Raw genomic sequence first — 19,345 nt, forward strand, 5'->3', positions numbered from 1 at the left:
TCTTTGGGTTGCTAATAAAGAACTTTTCTCCTAGGGGAATGAATGTGGAATCACCAATGCTTGCTGCCTTTTCTCCCCTCGTAAGTAACTGTAACCACAGCTTAGGCAACCTTTGTTACTTCAACCCCAAGTCCAGCCGAAACAGCGTGGGTTTGCGTTGCTTTTGAGAGGACACTGAAGATTTGGGCTGGGGGGGAAGGGGGTGATAAAAGCAATTTTAGAAAAGGGAGAAGCAACAGAACCATCTGTATCCAGCATACTGGACTCTCACTAAAGACGAGGACTGTATTTTATTCACTTTTCTACCCAGCAGACAGAAAGCATTCGATACATGTCTACTGAATTAATTAAATAAATACATCAAGATACAAATGCATGAATGAAAATTTCACAGATACACTGTAGATAAGAGCTTAATGACTTTAGATTTTCTTTTCTAAAGCTGGCTCCCTTCAAGTACTTAATTTGTTATCACAATATCCATGGGTCAGTTAGGTGGAAAATCATCTTGTCTGTGTTGACAGATGAAGAAACAGGTCCACAGAGCAGGGAGCAAATGACATAAGAGTGAAATATTAATTTCAACAAGACTTTGCTCTATTTTTTTTTTTTTTTTATTGTGAAAGGGAAACCATCCAAAGGAAATCTGATCAAGGAAATGCAAGAGACAGTCTCGGTTGTGCATATGCCTGCAAAGAGGAAAGAGGTTTCCGTTCTAGGAAAAAGAGTTAAAATCTTCCCTTTTGCACAACAAAGAATGGAACATGGTATTGAAACATTGAGTTAATCTCCCAAGTGCTTTGTCTCTGCACCACCAAAGACACCGAAATGGGGGGAAATGCTGGATGTCTGGACTCTCATATCAAAGCCCTAATAATTAGCTCTTTTTCACTTTTTTAGAGAACACAACCCTGGAACCACAGGGGGGATTAGGCAAATGTTAATTAGTAGGGCTTAATGTCCAAACCAAAGCTCAGACCAGGCCTTTTCAGTGTTCAGATGAAATCTGAAAACAAGTCAGGAACACTTTGCAATGTTTCAAAATATATGAATACTAAGTCCTGTCTTGGTAAAATGGATATCCTGTTTAATTTCATTTTTCACCCATTTAGGTATCACAGAGAATCTAAATTGGAGATTAAACCCCATTCTTTTCCTTTCAGGGTTTGTACAGACTCAATCTCTAATTAACTTAAATAAGTAATTCCAAGAACCTCTGGACAAGTCAGTAGACAGAGACATGCTGGAAGTCTGGCAATTTACATATTGCTTGAACTCAACAACAATCCTGTATGGTGTTAGGTTTGGCTGGTATAATTACTCCTATTTTAGATGAAGGAACTGAGGGTCACAGGTAAAATGAGGCTAGGACATAACTACTAAAGAAAGACCCTTGCCTCTCTGCTTCAATGATTATGGGACTTCCCCTGTCAACAGCTCAGTTTGGTGGTCAGCAGAATGGGGTTTCCAATGTCTGCCGCTCCTTAAAATGCCTCCATCTAATCTGTGTGATAGTATGGAGGGGCCAGATAGCTTCAGCTGTAACTCCAGGGGTGATCAGCTCACAGGTTATCAACAGAGCACTACCCACGAGTGGTGAGCTAATGCTATCTCAGAAAAGATATACTCCAGAAAAGGCCAAGTCATTATTGATCGATAATTCACACTAACTAGCATAGGGAAGTCAAACAGGGGAACACTAGCAGTGGAGCAAACATCCTGTTAAACAGTATTATAAATGTCAGGAAATCAACTCTCTTTGGTAAAGTGAGAGGCAACCAAGTTTCAGGGATGGGCTAAAACAGGTTAGGGTTAGGGTTCCATCCCATGCTTTTGTGAACATGGTATAAGAACCTACTGAAACTATTTTCTGAACCCCGAAGGAATGTACCCATGGCTTGACCCCTAATTGGTCCTGCATTCAGCCATCGCTTTAGGAGGGTTTTTGATTGTGTGATGCCAACTAGAAGGCAGAGAACACTGCCCAGAAATGCTGCTGTGTCTGCTGCGGGTGAATCTTCCATATGCATGACTGTTGGAACATCTGACAGAACAGAGAGCTGGCGACTAATCAGGCTCTCAGGTCAGAGTATAGAAACCACACAGAACTGTTAGTAAATATCTATATGTGTCCAGAATTTAGCCTAAGACTTACCTACATTATAATCTTATAACATGATTTGGGAGAGAAACTAACTTACCCACCACTAACTACAACTATCTACCAAAATGAATCTGAGTTATTCATGACAACAGGCATTAGTGTGAGCCAGACATGGGTTCAAGTGCAGCTTTGCAAATCTGTCACTGGACCACAGTTGTGGTTTCCTCGGTGAGGCTTCTGGCTCTGTGCTTCTTTGATTGTACATGAGCTCTGGGTGAGGATTTCTGTTAAGGACCTAGACAGTTACTTCACTCTGCATTTTCATTTCCCCATCTACAAAATGCAGATAATAACTGTGTCTACCTCATAGCATTATCATGAAGAATAAAACAGATGATCATGAAAAATAAATAAAAGATGATTATGCAAAATTACATCAGTGATCATCACATAGTAAGTGCTCGCTACATGTGACCCACTGATTATTACTGTTATAATTTCAAAGATCCCAATTCTTTCACTTCATCCAAGACATGCTTTCTTCTGGAGGGAAACACTCCAGGAAAGAAGAGGTTCTGCGCGGATGAGATGCTAGCCTCTACTAGAAGGCTCAACCCTTAGTTTTCTGTGAGTTGAGTGATTCCCCCCTCTGCGAAAGTCAGCTGGCTGAGCTGCCATTCTGGCTAAAAGTCCTACAGACTATGGTGCCCCTGGTCCTTCTGTTTCCAACTGGAGGGCTTAGGAGAGAAGGGAAGCAGAGGTGGAGTTCAGGATGCAAAGGTACCCCTGAAGTGAGGTAGGTGAACACAAGAAAGCATATTACCCATTTAGCCTCCTTGGGTTTCTCCCCCAGTGCAGAAATTTATTGATAGGAAGAAGGCATTTCTTTAATCAATAAGTCATTTCAAACAATTGTAGCAGACATTTGCCATTGTTTTTGGTTAGTCAGCACCAACCTCCCTGTGTTTTGGGGAAACCGCCTCCATGGTCTCAGCATGAGCCCCAGCTCTACTTTCCACAGCAGAAAATGATGAGTCAGATATGCCCTCTGCTCACACGACCAGTGCTTCCATAGGGTCTCACACACCCAGGGGGTACACACGCCTGCAACAACATTGACATCCAAGATCCCCATGAGACTACTGCCATATCACGATTTTAGCGCTATTTCTTGCTGCTTCAATCTCTTTCTGAATCTGGTCCCCCAAGTTGCCCATTAATTTGGTGATCTACCTTGTTCTTTAAAGCATGTTCCTCTTTGGATTAAGTTTTCCAGAGATATTTTCTGTGGCTTACAGCTAAAAGCCCAGGCTGATTTACCAAACTATTATTGGGCACCCCTGATGCCCCAGTCATAGGAGCAAAACAGAAGAGAGCCAAATACCCTGAGAAGCTTGCCTTTGAGGAAGGGTAGAAGACAGGTACCCAATCCATCAGACCCTCCCTGATGCAGCCCTGTGATCACTTAGTGCCTACTCTGCCCATAACATTGCCTATTAACAGGATATACTCTGATCTTTAGATTCATTATATTCCTAGCATTTAGCACAGGGCTTGGCAGGGAGATGGGCTCAATATGTGTTTGCTGAAGGAGTGAATGAGGAAATGAAAAAATATATAATGTGTCACCAGGGGTCAGTCTTCCCCGATATTACTACGCTGATCCGATCATATAAGGAAGGCAGGATCAATGTTTTATTCTCTCCCTTTATTTATTTATTTAGAATAATGAGTTGGTGTTGTAGGATCTTCCCAAAGATTACACATGAAGTTCTGTTTTGGAATCTTTTGATTAGCACTTTGAATTAGGAATTTAAATATATTTAATGTGTTCAACCCAATGCTGTTATTAATATCATTGATACACAAATTGTGCCAGCTTTGGGCAGTAGAAGACTCTTCAAGTTGGCCCCACTAAACAGCTGCAGAAAATTTAATAATGCACTTGAAAGTCTGATCAGCAATTGTTTAAAACTTTTTGATTGTCTCTATTTTTCAACATTGAAGGTGGTTTTTTTTTTTTTTTTTCATTTAAGAAAGTTATAAAAATTGCTCTGTGTTCAGCCTGGTGAATGGTGCTTGTAAGTGTCCATATATGTGTCTCTCTTAGTGTCCTATCTTGCCTGATAGAGGGTCTTTCTCCCAGACACAGTCCTTTGCAGGCCACGGCAACCTGCAAGCATTGGGCAGTCCTTAACTGTATCTATGAAATGACACAGATGACAATCACACGGACACAATGAGACTAAGGTAGTGGTCCTGGGGTTGAAAGAGGTTTAATGAAACCAGGAGGCCATTAGACTGTGGTGGGCTCTAATGCCATGGCAGCCTACATAAGCAAACCAAGATCTAAGTCTATAAATACTTCAAGGTTATAGCATCAAAACCTAAGGACAACCAACTGGAAAGAATCAAGTAGGCTTTGAGCTAGAGCCAATCAAACAATTTCCTTGCTTTGCTTGCACCTCATTTCTAAAAGTCCTCACCCAGCTCCTGTTGGTGGAGGACTCCTAACCACCTCCGGTTCGGTGTAGCCAACTGGATGGAATCACTTCTTTCTCAGATAAACTCTTAAAGAAATTTTTAAAAAGATTTTATTTATTTATTTGACAGAGAGAGAGAGATCACAAGTAGGCAGAGAGGCAGGCAAAGAGAGAGAGAGGAAGCAGGCTCCCCACTGAGCAGAGAGCCCGATGCGGGGCTGGATCCCAGGACCCTGAGATCATGACCTGAGCCGAAGGCAGAGGCTTTAACCCACTGAGCCACCCAGGTGTCCCAACTCTTAAAATTTTTAATATGCCTCTGTTTACCTTTAAACAGGAAGAAATGATGATAGCCCTTCTGATAAGAGGAAATCAGGAAAAACTGGAGAGAGAGGGGTGACAGTTGACTCAGAACATGAAGCAAATGCACGGGATCGTGAGAAACGATGTAGGTAAGGCAATGAACAAAGGCGACCACAATGGTAGGGGAGCAGCGTGGGCAAGGGTCAAGGGTGAAATCTGGGGGAGCTCAGAGCCTGCTCAGCAGGAACCTGGAAGGCTAGGGGATCTACTGTGAAGGACAGAAAGCGCCCACCAGAGTACATGTAAGCATTTTTGCTTTTTCAAAGGACTTGTCTTAGGACGGAAGTCTTCCCTGTATAGTTGCCTTGTGTAGGTCTGGTTAATGTGGGCTCTTTCCTATTTTCTTTTGCCTCTGATTTGGGAGACAACTCTCCTGTACCCCCAATATGGATCACTCTCTCCTCAAAAAAGGTGAGTATATCAGTTTCATTTCCACGAAGACAGCCCACACTGCTGCAGCCCTGCCCACAAATGCAGAGAGCCCCAAGGTGAAGACCCAACTAAAGGCCAGGCAGGTTCTGCCAAGTCCCCCACTGCCTGCATGCAGTGCCCCCTAGCTGCGTGCCTCTGCTGAAGAATGTGGCTCTACAGGCTCCGCTCATTTATCGGGTTTCCAAGTGAAAGAAGTAAAATTTGTAAAAAAAAAAAAAAATGCTCATTTCATGTACGCCGATTAGCATAAAATCGTTCCTTTGTCTCAGCTGCTAAGAAGGACAATGGCTGGTGAGATTGTCCCTCTCCCTTCCTCTGTCCTGAGTACAGCAGGCCAGGCCACACAAAGACTGCAGCGCAGGGAACCAGGATCAGCCAGACTCGTAACTGTGAACACGAAGAGGAAGGTGCTCTGGCCTGGACCTCCTTCATCTCTAGACCCAAGAATAAAACAGGACCTGGACCCCTGGACGCGACAGAAAATACTCCTCCCTGAAATGCAGCTTCTGCTCTCATTCAGGAGTTGAAGGTTGAGACATCAGACACTTCATTTACTCATTTATTCTTTTACTGTTTCTGCACTGGCTTCTGTGCCCTAGACATTAAGTACTGATTTGTCCAGACCTTTGAGAAAGAGAAAGGAAACAGCAAATTAAGCCAAGGATTTTTCCAAAAATAACATGGAAAAATTCACCAGCCCTGTGATGTTGAGATCCAAATACACATATTCGATTCCCAAATGCACAATTTTTTCTATACTTTAATATCACTCAACTAGGGATAAGTCCTATAACCAGTAGCACCTGGAAATTCTAAATGGCAGGAGTTTTCCTTTCTTGGTGGTATATAAAATAATAGTGTGTATAGCAATTGAGGGTGTCTTGGATTGGGGGTGAATAAACCTCACAGTCAAAGTCAATGGTAAAACATTTGAAATCGATAAACAGAGAAAAAAGCCTGGTAATGGCAAACTCTGCCTGTCTAATAGGATTCCCTCCCCATCCCAATCCATCAAAGAAATATTCTCCAGTAGGCAGAATTTTGTTTTATCAATCTGAATATGAGACTGTATATGTAAAATTCCCTAAGAGCATCTGCTTCCCAGCAAAAGAACAGGAAACAGCATCAACTCTGGGCACACAGACTTGGTTCTAAATGTATTTCTGGTACTTACTATTCACTTTCCATTTGGAAGCCTCTCTCACATTATCTGGAAAAGGCAGACGACAACATTTCCTTCCCAGAAGTTGTGGGGTTAAATGACATAAAGTGTGGCACATAGGAGATGCTCAATAAATGCTACTTCTCTTTTTATTTAGAATTATGTGTTATACTTGACATAAGAGCTAAAAAGAAAGAAAGAAAGAAAAGAGCTTATTCAATCTGCAAAACATACCCATCAGGCAAGGAACTGGTAACCTGAACAAGGTCACACATCTGGTAAAGGAAACGTGGCTGGGTTTCCAAACAGTCTAGTTCCCTATTTTCTAGACGACAGCCAACTCTGTCAAAACCCTATCGCAGGCCCCAAGCCCCACACTCTGGTTCCTAAAGAGCCCCAACCCATTCAAAGGACGAAGCTCAGAATAAACAAACCCAGAGAATGACATTAAAATGGCTAGGCTCTTTATAAGACATTGATTGATTCTAGTGAACATCTGTGTGAGTTATTGTGTCAAAAATGCAGGGGTCATCATTAGCTCTGATATGATCCGATGCCTGTGACCCTCTTCCTCTGACGTCCTCTGGGGGCCACCAGTTCTGCCGACACAGCTGCCCTGCCACCCCAGTTTGAAGCTATATTGACACAGCCATTTTCATGGTAGGCCTGTTGTAAATTTGTTGTTACATGGTGCGTCTGCCCCAAATTGCACGGTGTACGTAAATTTTTGTGTGTGTGGCGGGCCTGGCACGGGGGTTGGGGGGGTACCGGGACTGAATGGAGCCTGTGATGGGGCAGCCCGCAGGAGACCTAACCCTGATAAATTGTTTACTTGTTAGCGATGGGGCTCAAGAGTGGGCCGGGGGCTGCAGGCTCAGCGGGACAGACGTAGAAGGTGGACCCACGCCAATTACTGGCCATTGTGGCGTCGCACCCCATGATTGACACCAATGTCTCCCCTCTCACCATGGGTCCTTTTACTATCCCAGACCCAACACAAGCCCCACTGTGCTAATACCATGGTGTCTTCAATTTCCTCTGCTGCCAGCGAAAATTAACCTAGGCCTCCGGCCTGCAGAAAACCTAAGGCCTTTATTTTATTACGCATTTTCCCCCAGTTTTTCAAGGATGAGTTAAAAAATAGAGGTTGCTAAGGCCAGTTGGGCAACAAAGGAAGCAAAGGGACAAACATTATCTTTGGATGACTGACTTCAAAGTTAATGATCTTCCCCACTGAATTGCGCCCTCCACTCCTCAATGAGGTCTACGCCATCAGATAAAGAAGCGCTTCTTTAATCCACGAACACTCCTTTGTCCCTTTGTGGCAAAATGATCATTTCATCAGTTTCGGGTACTCTCTGCCGGAGAGTTTTTAGCCTGAGTGATTCAGAGCAGGAGAGACAGAGAAGGGTATTTCTCTACTGCATTTTTCCTCAAGTGACGGCTGAATAACTATGCAAAAAAATTAAGGCATAATGACCCAGCAACAGTGACAAAACCTAATTAGTCACGGAGGCCACTGGGTAATGAGCCGCAAAACCCGGCTCTTGAGTGTGTAATAACTGTATTTTTCTCCATTTCTTCCCCTTTAGTCACAGCCTTGTGTGGCATTTTTAACAAACTAAAATGGCACCAGATGCAACAGGGTTCAGACATTTTAACTTGAATTAAGAAACCATATGTTCCGATAAGTCATGGTCTCTTCTTTCCCACAGACTAGGTCCTCCATCTGTGAGGTAACACTCTGGTGACAAGGGAACGATGGTCATTGGGATGAGAACCCCACAAAGATGACTGGGTGTTGGGGTTGGGAGTGGGGCCTCCAGAACCCTTCCGAGACAGAGGTTCCAGCCTACCTGGCAGGCTCGATATTCCAGATGTGAGGCAGACACACTCCCGGAGCACAGTTAGACTGAGAAGTTTAAGTAGGAAGAGAAGGCAGGAGGAGGCAGAGGTGGGAAGGATTCTGGGTCCAAACAAGAGAGTCTGGATTGCTGAGGAGTGCCTGTAACCATTTATGACAACATGAGCCACTTTTGAGTGGCTTATGGCACACATTAGCCACATCTGAGACTCACGAAAACCTTGGAGTATAGGATAGGCCTTCTCACCTCTATCTTTTTGAGGTAAGGCAACCCAGGATCAGTGAGGTTAGGAATTTGCCTATCATCCTGGTCAGAAATGCAGAAATCAAGATTGGAAGCCACATCTATAATGTTCCCTCTTTCTTGTCATTATTGTACTATTTATAATAATTTCCTCTTGGGGTGCCTGGGTGGCTCAAAGTGTCAAGCCTCTGCCTTCAGCTCAGGTCATGATCTCAGGGTCCTGGGATCCAGCCCTGCATCGGGCTCTCTGCTCAGTAGGGAGCCTGCTTCTCCCTCTCTCTGCCTACTTGTGATTTCTGTCAAAAAAAAAAAAAAATTCTAAATAATTTCCTCTTAAAATTAGAAAGATTTTAAAGATTAGATGACATATCACATAGTTTGGCATGATATGTCTCTTTGTTCTCCCCCCATGCCCCAGATCCAAAGTCAGTTAGGTAAAATGTCATTAATCCGTCATTTGAATTTTGAACAGGGCATCATCCAGGGTGTGCCCTTGGCCCCACTCTGGGTTTAAAGTGGGGGGCTTTGGATCCCAGCCCAGGGAGACACTGCCCGACAGTGTTAATGTGTGTTTCTCTTTTGCTTTCTGTGAATGTCGTCTTATTTCTGGCTGTCACCAACTACGGTGCTGTGACTGGGCTTATGAAACAGCAGGTATTATGATCTTTGTTCTCTGAGAGAGAGGAAGGCAGACTTTTCTTTTGTCCTCCTCCACACCTGGCAGACCAAGGAAAAGTCTCCCCTGGCTGAAACCAACCCTCCCTAGACTTCAGTAAGAACCTCATTTCCTCCGGAGCCTCTGACCATGGAATCCCATGAGGGCACCTTGAATGCGAAATCCCATGTGGAATATGGGGTATAGAATTACCCAAAGAATGCAGACACAGGTTTGGACAAAGGCCACTACCTCCTTGGGGAATTTTAAAACAGCATGCATTAAATAAAGAAAATCCAGCACCAATCTTTTCCCCTATAACAGGAACAACACATAAAATTTAAAACAACAACCCAAAAAACCAACCAACTAACCAACAAAACAAACAAACAAACAACAACAACAACAACAACAACAACAAAAAGGACCAGCTCTACCAGTCGGGTATTCACAAAGTATAAATACTTCTAACTCCCCATATAACTCTGACACAGCATGGCCTTGTGTCTGGGACTGTGCAGTGTGACAGTTCTTTGTGTCTCTAACCCAGGACCACCTGCATGATTTGCTGGGCCCAGGGCACGATAAAAATGTGGGGTCCCTTGTTCAAATATTAAGAATTTCAGGATGGCTAGAGGAGGGCATTCAACCTAGTGCAGGGCCGTCGCAAGCTCAGGATCCTGTGCGATGGCGCAGGTCAGGCCACCATGAAGCCGGCCCCTTGAAGAGAGCGACCGCGTCAGGATCAGGTAGGAAAGGCGCACCCTCGACCACCGTGAACAGAGAAGGCCGCCCCACGTTATTTTAGCTTCTCACTCAGAACTGCTCAAAGTTGACTCTTTCTTCTCTAAACTTTGAACTTGAGAAAGTCTACTTCGGCATCTCAGCAGTACTGTATGGAAAACGGGGAGTCTCACCGCGCAGACAATGCCATTTCTTCTTGACTCTTCTCCAAACTTTCATCTATTCTCGTCCCGGCAAGCTTGGCTGCTCTGTTCATTGGGCCTTTTCCTGCACTCAAGTCAAGTCATTATCCTCTTTTTATATACTGCACTTCGTGCCCTTGTGAACCTGTTGAAAAATCCTGAAAGAGAGTTGAAAAGTACCACTGGCTCCTAAAAATAGTGCTGACTAGAAGGCAGAAAGGGGGAACTCCGGTTTTATTCAGTGCTAAAGATAACACCACCAGAATGATAGACTCCTCCGAATTGTTTGTCCCCACTGGCCATTGTCCCCTGAGCACTGAATGAGCCTCTCAGCAGCTCATGAGGGCCTGTCACAGGTAGGCACCCAACAGGGATAATTCCCAGCCTATGCTTGACTGCCCCTTTATAGACACTCACTCATGGTTCTGAAAGGGCTCAGACACTGTTGAATAAACTCCTACTCGCTTCCATAAACTTTTTCTCCCACTGAATTTTCCGGGGATGTGAGCAGCTTCCCAGCCTCGCCGGAGGATGCTTCTGAATGCACTCCTGCTCTGAATCAAAGCCTGACAGCCAAGCCTCTTTCCAAAACAAGAGAGAAAAACAGGGCCGTTCGTCCCCAGGACGAATCTGTGCTTTCTCCTGCAGGTGAAGGCCAACTCCCAGTGGCTCAGGCCTTCTTCCTGTTCTTCTAATGAGTTTATTTATTTGGCTTGGAGGAGACTATTTCCCCTGCTCTGGAAGGAAAAAGCCTCTGTTTGTTGTCTGAGCCCTGTCTCTTCTGGTTTTGATAAAGAAGGGCAACCCCTGTAGGGCATTGAGACTCTGGGGGTGTCTTTGTCTTCAGAATGGCAAAGAAGAACATGCAGGAGCTTTGGAGCTGCACGAAGCTGGATTGGAATCCAAGCTCTACCTCTTACTAACCTGTGGAGCCGCAGGTCACATGCCTTTCTGAGCCACGGTTTTCTCAACTATAAAATGCAGCTAATAATAACCTATCTCACAGGCTCTTTTCTCCCAGAGGTTAAAATAGATCATGTATGTAAAACATTTAGTAAGATGTCCAGTAGGAGACAGAGCTCAGTAGAAAAGTCGACTTTATTATGATATTACTCTGTTTTTCTTATGGTATTCCTCGCATTTATCAGACTCAGGAGCCCTTTTAAGCCAGTCGCTGGCTTCTGAAGGACACTCCCCCACCTACCATTCAGAGACCTCTCAAGTGGCTTCTCAGTAAAGGAGACAATATTTCTTCCTTAATACTTATAACCCAACTCTTTAAAATGTCCTAGGTGGATACATGTTGTTATACTTGTGTTTTAAGGTCACTAAGGCAACAGGCATGAGAATACTCGGGAAGGAAATCATATGAGACTCTTATTACTGTTCTTTTTATTCTGTAGTCCTTGCTCACCTTCTGTTTCATTGGATGAAATAAACAAAGTGAATGCTTTACCCTCCCTTTGCCCCCACGTTTCCCTGGAACGTCACTGATACACACTATGCAAACCTCAAGGACATCCATCTCTGAGATCTCAATTTCTAAATGCCAAGTACTTCCTTGATAAAACCAGAAGTGATTTCATCTACATGCTGACTGGTGTGTGGATCTTTAAAAATCAGTAGGGCTGGGGGCTAGTGCGGAGGCTGCCCCACTGAGCCCATTAGTATTCTTTCTCTGATAAAGAATAAACGGGATGGCGCCTGATTCTCTTTGTTCCCCCTTTAGGATTAGTGCAAATCTCCCTGAGGCGAAGTACTACCAGGATTTCTGGGAAGTCAAACCAGCATGAAGCTTGGTCCTTGTCCTCCCAGGGTCACAGCCCTGCTTCTTGGTCCTCTTCTCTCCCAACGCTATAATGTTAACATCCCCTTTATTTTGAAATAGAGACATTATTGTACATGATATAATCTACTTACATATATAATTTAAAAAAAAAAACAAAAACTAACATATGCCCTATCCATATATAAAGGAAAAATAAAAAGAAAATAATTTATAATAAAACAACGTGTATTTTGATATGTGAATACGAGAGGTAGGTTACTCTACTGGTTTAAGAGAGGTCAGACGTTTTGGTCTACATATAGAATCATCGTCATAAAATCATAAACCATAAAATCATCAGCATAAAAGCTGACTCTAATGTAATGACTATACTATGTTGGAGACTCAAATACCACAGGCAGTGCTGTCATCAGTACCTGTAATTTTCTGAAATGGTGAAAAATTCTTGGCCAAAGACCAAGCAAAACAAAGTACAATCATTCCTTTTTTCTCCTCTTAAACAATGGTCACTGCACTCCTGGAAAATTCTCCACATGTTAAAATTGTACAGAGATTACTTGACGTCTATATTTAAAGCAGAGTTAGGTTTGAACCTTATGGATAATAATGAACAAGTTTTTAACTTTGGATGTCTCATGGAGCACGGAAGAGTCTTGTGGGCTATGGGATTAATTCTTCACTGCCTGAAACTGTCCTATGCATTGCCCCTGCACAGTAAGTAACAGTGATCCTCTCGATCAATGTGATGCTCAATCTGCACAGGCATACATTTCCAAAATTCCTCCTAGAGACAGGGCTACCCACTGAAGACCATTAGCTTAGAGTTCAATTGTGGGGGGAGTTTCACACCCCAAAAGCCAATCAGTAATATAAGCAATCATCTGTTAAGTTTCAAATCAGTCATTCAGAATAGACATCAGGTACTATGCAAAGGTGGGCAAGAAAACCATGGGTTCAAGTCATCGGGAAATTCTTTACAATCAAGCACGGTTTCAGAAGAAGTATAGATTTTGAAATCAGACAGCCCTGGGTTCAGAATCCCAACTTTGACATTATTCCCTGGGTGAATTTGGGTCAGTAATTTAACTTCTCCAATGCTTCTTCTGCTTGCCTTTAGAACGAGAGTAATAATACCTACTTTGGAAACTACAGAGAAAGAATTAAATGAGATTATATATTTAAAGTATGTAGGAGAATACCTAGTTCATGGCTGATGCCAAACAAATCTTAGCTGTCATTGGTATAAAGAGTCGCTTCAGCTGCCCCTTGAAGGATGGTGGGGGGGCTGGGGGGTGGAGAGGCAAGGTAGGCACAACATGAGCAAAGGCCTACAGGCAGAATTTGTATGGAGGGTTTTAGGGCAAAGTCAGGCTGGCAAACGGAGTGAGAGTGGGAGGCATGACTGGCAAGGTGGACACAGTTAAGTGTGTGAAACCTTGAATGCTTGACTAAGGAGGCTGTCGTTTATTCTTGTGGGCTAAGGGAGTCTATGAATGTGGAACAGCCTGAGACATCACCGGGGTTAGAGTCAATGGCAGACAAGTCCAGCAAGAGCTACAGCCTCTCTGCTCTAAACAGGGCTATTCTGTGCCACATGCTTCTCTCACTGCTCTACACCTCAGCTGACATGAATGGAGGTGGACTTGGGCTTGAGGGCAGCCTGTCCCTGACCTGTGACTTATCCTTAAAAAGCCTGCTAGCAAAACTGAGTTGAGCTAATCAGATTCTTCTTTGGAGAATTTGAAAAGAGTAAGATAATAGTTGCTAGAGATGAACAGAGAAATATCAGTGCAGACCTGGGGCCAGGGTATCCACTTAGACTATGGACACACTGAAACTGGGAAAAAGCCAGTTGACAGACAGCTAGATGACTGGCTCAGACATACATAAGAGAAGCAACAACATTATGAGAAACCACATCTCCCATAAGAGAGACCAAGAGAGTAGATACCTGTGGTACAGGTAGTTTTCTGGTTCTAATTTTGGTTTATGTACAACCTTACAAAAATTCCCCTTTCCTTAAGGTTAGTCAAGTGGATTTATGATCCCACATGCCCAGACTTCTCTAAGCACAGCAATGTTTATCACTTCTGAAGGCTCCTGGAAAAAAATGATTCCAATCCTTTTAAAAGCCTCATGCATATTAATATCTGAATTTTGGATGCAGTCTAGTTGTACAGGAATATGCCAAGTTACCATGTATGACACCATAACAAAAGCAAAGAATGGATTCTGATCAAAGAAGGTGATTATTAAGCTTTATGTTTAACTTCCCCTCTCACAACAAAAGTTCTACTAAAATTATCAAAGAAAATCAAATGTTAGGAGGAAAATCCATTTTCTCACTGGACCCTAGGGAATGGCGCCACCCACATGTCAACAATGTTAAGGAATTTCTGTAGATTACAGTGCAAGCAGTCCCATATTTCTGCAGGGACCAACAAGACGCCACGTGGGAAAAAAGACTGAGTCATAAAGGAAGAGACCCCTATGGAGCCCAGACAACAGTCCCTAGCATGCAGCTTTTCTGGCAGAAAAATCAATGAAGGGACAAATTCCAAGTTTTTTTTAAAGCTGTAAAAGGGCAGAGTGCTAGAATTCAAAAGGGATGAGGACTCTGCTGCAAGAGACCATACTGGCATGGATGGAAGGTCTGTCAAAATATACAGAAGAGCCTGCCAAATGTGGCTCCCAGCAAGAGCATCCCGCAAGTGAAAGAAAAGAATGGGTGAAGTTAATTCAGACAACTACATCCAAGGGAGAAACAACTCACACACGAAAAGTAAATATCCCTGCTTTGACACCTCTGGTGGCTGCTTCCTTCTGCTCCATGGTGAAGGTATCTCTGATCAGTGAAAGATCTCTGATCAGTGAAAGACAGACAGAGTTCATGGGTTGCCCTTCACAGCCATTCTCCTCCTCTTCCTAAGTAGTGAAAGGTTTAGCCGAGCGTACTGCTGCTTAGAATAAAAAGAGCATTTCCCAGTCTCCTTTGCAGTTAGGATTCAGTCATGTGACTAAGTTCTGGCCAATGGGATGTAAGTAAAAGTATCACATGGCAGCGTCCATCAGCCTCCCTTAGTCTCTTTTTCCTCCTTTCCTCCATCCTGCCACTGGGAATGTAAGTGGATGGCTGCAGCTATACGATGGGCCATGGGAATAAGGAATACACTTTATGGTGGCAAAACTACAAGGAGCCCGTGTCCCTGAGGACTTAGAGAGAGCTGCCTTACCAGTGTTAGACTGATTACATCCAGATTTCTACATAAGACATAAACAAATTTCTATCTCATTTAGAATACTGTTATTCCCTATGTCTGCTCCAGCCAAATCTAATTCTAACTGATTCAAAGAGTAAAAGTTTAGTAACTCAGGAGTGGGCACTTCCCCCTTCATCTGAGCTTAAAGAGTTATATAAACGTCACACAAAATTAATCATGGAACTTTAGATACCAGACAAAACTTTCCACTATAAAGATGAGCAAAAGGAGAGCACTCCTTGCATACACAGGAATATGCAGCAATTCAAAAGAAAGGAACCGAAAAGGGATGAGAAAATAGGGAGCCCTAAGAAGCAAAGGAGAACCTCAGAAACAATTCCAACTTGGACTGTCAATAAGCTCTAGAAGCTATTGCATCTATAAAACGGGACAACATCTGCAACAAAAAGAAACGAATCTATGTGGAGTACAGTTTTTGTAAATGAAAGGATGACTCCTGGATTTTAGAATGCAATATGCAACGAAGGCAATAAACAATAGATTGAGTACTGCAGAAAGCTGGGTGTCCCTGGCTGCTTGCATTGTACATTCTAAACTTTAAGTTCTCAAGCTGACAGCCTAGTTCACCCACTCTTCCCAGCATCTGACTTTGCTTATTTCACTACGAATATTAAATCTATTAGGTGTGAAATCTCTCTAGCTTTTCTCTATGCATCTACACCCAGTTCCTACCTGTCGGCACTCTGACCTAAAACCCCTTGAATCTAAGAGGAAAATGCATATCTTCCTGCTTTTAAGGCCAGTCTTTTTTTTTTTTTTTTAATTTTATTTATTTAGTTGACAGAGAGACATCACAAGTAGGCAGAGAGGCAAGCAGAGAGAGGCGCAGCAGGCTCCCTGCTGAGAGCCCAATTGGGAGGGGGGGAGCTCCATCCTAGGACTCTGAGATCATGACCTTAGCTGAAGGCAGAGGCTTTAACCCACTGAGCCACCCAGGCGCCCCAAGGCCAGTCTTTTTATCTCCATCCTTGATCACCCCCTTCTCTGATTTCTCTAAGATCAGAAATTTATTCTTCCTCTGTTCTCTACAGTATTACCTTTTCATTCTTTGCTGAGTCCTTCTGTGCTGATTACAAACACATTAAAATCGTCCATTTTTTTTAAAGATCCTGCAATTCCTTTTTCTCTCTTTTTTAAAGTAATCTCTACATCCAGTGTGGGGCTTGAGCTCACAACCCTGAAATCAAGAGTCACATGCTCTATTGACTGAGCCAGACAGGAGTCCCCAGAATCCTGCAATTTTTCATCCTCCACTAGTACCTCATCATCTATCATCTGTCCAGACATGGTCCCCAAAAGAATAGGAGACACACACTCTATTTTCTCACTTCCCAAGCACTGTTTCCTAAATAAGTTGTTAAATAAATTGATTTTCCTTGTTATAAAATATGTTAGTTGTAGAAACTTTGAAATATGTAAAATAACACATCAAAAAATCATCGATATATTTACAACTTAGTAACAATTACTGTGACTATTCTGGAAATTTTCCTGTGCACCTAGTCTTTATATAGTAGAATATAAAATCCAATCCTACTGTAATTATAGTTCTGTAGGCCTTTTCTCACTTTATGTAATACTTTGGAATTTTTCCATGCCATCTAATTTTCTGCAAAAATATATTCACTTAAAGACTTGTACACAGGGCGCCTGGGTGGCTCAGTGGGTTAAGCCGCTGCCTTCGGCTCAGGTCATGATCTCAGGGTCCTGGGATTGAGTCCTGAATCGGGCTCTCTGCTCAGCAGGGAGCCTGCTTCCTCCTCTCTCTCTGCCTGCCTCTCTGCCTACTTGTGATTTCTCTCTGTCAAATAAATAAATAAATAAAATCTTTAAAAAAAAAAAAAAAGACTTGTACACAAATGTTCATAGCAGCACTATTCACGATAGCCTAAAGGGGTAAATAACTCAAACAGCCATCAACTGATGAATGGCTAAACAAAATGTGTTATAGCCATACACTGGAATACTCTTCATGCATAGAAAGGAATGAAATACTGATACATGATACAACATGGATAAATCTTGAAACCATTACATTAAGTGAAAGAAAGAAGCTAGGCACAAAGGTAACATTGGATGATTCTAAATATATGAAATGACCAGAACAGGCAAATTCATTGAGACAGAAAGCAGATTAGCAGTTGTCGGGGGCTGGAGAGAGGAAGAATGGGGAGTAACGTTTAATGGGGAGGGAGTTTTCTTTCGGGATAAGGAAAATATTCTGGAACTAGATGATGGTAATGATGGCACAACATTGTGAATATAATAAATGCCATGGAATCATGTATCTTAAGAGGATTAAAATGGTCTATTTTAAGGTTATATGTGTTTTACCACAATTTAAAAAATTATGTTAGATAATTACAAACAATTACATTGCATGGCCATGGCGTAATTTATTTAATAATCTTTTTATTATACAATATTCAAGTTTTGCCTTTTTTAAAAAAAGATTTTACTTATTTATTTGAGAGAGAGAGAGAGAGAGAACATGTACATAGGGCAGGGGAAGAAGGAGACTCCCTGCTAAGCAGGGAACCCTACGTGGTGATTGATTTTAGGACCCTGGGATCACGACCTGAGCCAAAGGGAGACGCTCAACCAAGTGAGTCACGAGGCAGCCCTAAATTTTGCTTTTAACTCAATATTACAGTAAAGTTATTTTATGATTAATCTGACTCAGATTGTGATAAGTGACAGTTGGCTTGGTACACATTTTTAAAATTAGGTTACAGAAGTACTAATCTATTCCTAGTACTCTAGGCATTTTAGTCAGAAATAAGTCCTCAATTTTACTGTGCACCTTTTCAACATCCATTTTTTTAGTTATATTTTTTTCTTGTTTTGCCATAATATATTTTACTTATATATTTTCTTAGAGCAGACTATTCTTGCATTCCTGTTACATATTTTACTTGGTCAAAAGGTAATTCTACCGAATTCTGTGTAGTAGCATTAAAAAAAAATTCTTCCACACATATTCACAAATGAAATTTACAGCAATGTTTCCACGCTGGTGTCTTAGAGTATCTGCAGAACATCAAATACATTTGGAAAACATTTGGGGGGATGCCTTCAAAAGGGTTTCTTTATAGCAGAGATCCTCAGAGGCTGTAATATGCAAACATGTCCTATGAATCTCCAGGGGAAAGATATTAGAATTTCCCACATCTATCTGACCTTAGAACACATTTTTCAGGTCACAAGTATTACTAGAACAGTGTTCCATCATGGGGAAGTGTGTTGCATGCAATACCATTGGGAAATTCCAGCTGCATTTTTCTTGTGGTCTAAAATTGAGTATATTAATACTTTGTTTACTTCATAAACTAAAGTTGGACATCTCTTTATCGTTTTCTGTGCTCTGAAACATATGTTTTCTTTCTCTGTTTGTCAATCTGATTTTGCAGAGGCTTGTCGTTTTTATTCATTTTATCTAAGAACTACTACTGGATAACTGTAAATTCAGTCTCTCTCTCTCTAATCTAGTCACTTCTGTTCTCATCTGCATTATTTCCTGCTGTATCCTCTAGTAGCCTATCAGGAAAATAGAAACCACGACAGTAATGTGAACAGAGAGAATGTATCACAAGGAATCAGTGAAATAAGTATGCAAGGACTTACGGGGCAGAGGAGTCTCTGAGGTGGCACAGAGCCACTAAATACAAACATAGCTGCCAGTCCCCAGAGGGAGCAAAGGAGAAGTTTGAGGTTTTAGGACCTGGAGTCTTAGAGGAGGCAGCTCTGGGAACTTAGGACCTGGTGTCTGAGGAAGAGCTGCTATCTGCTACTGCGAGGTTCTTTGAGAAGGTATGAGGAGGCTGGCTTGGGGAGTGTGGACATAAGCAGGAAATGCGACACACTGCAGCTGCCATGCCGAAGAACTGTTTGTTGTGAGGTGACAGGGAGAGAAGTTGTGATATATTTATATGATATAGATCATATATACATATGCCATATCTTCTTTATTCATCTATTGATGGATACTTGAGTTGCTTCTATATCTCAGTGATTATAAATAATACTGCAACACAGGAATGCA

At 42.4% G+C, this 19,345-nt stretch overlaps 1 long non-coding RNA gene across 2 annotated transcripts in view; it reads right to left on the reverse strand.

Moving 5' to 3' along the window:
* LOC132010776 (uncharacterized) overlaps positions 1–19,345 on the reverse strand; it is a 155,797-nt gene that overhangs the window by 45,146 nt on the left and 91,306 nt on the right. The window contains exon 7 of one of the 2 annotated variants that reach the window (XR_009402285.1): positions 2,971–3,208. The exons of the other annotated variant lie outside the window; for it this stretch is intronic. This is a non-coding gene — a long non-coding RNA (uncharacterized LOC132010776). Of the gene's footprint in view, positions 1–2,970; positions 3,209–19,345 lie in introns of those variants that run through there. 2 annotated transcript variants of the gene reach the window in all.

This window comes from Mustela nigripes, chromosome 1, assembly GCF_022355385.1.
Source record: "Mustela nigripes isolate SB6536 chromosome 1, MUSNIG.SB6536, whole genome shotgun sequence".
Classification (NCBI taxonomy): domain Eukaryota; kingdom Metazoa; phylum Chordata; class Mammalia; order Carnivora; family Mustelidae; genus Mustela; species Mustela nigripes.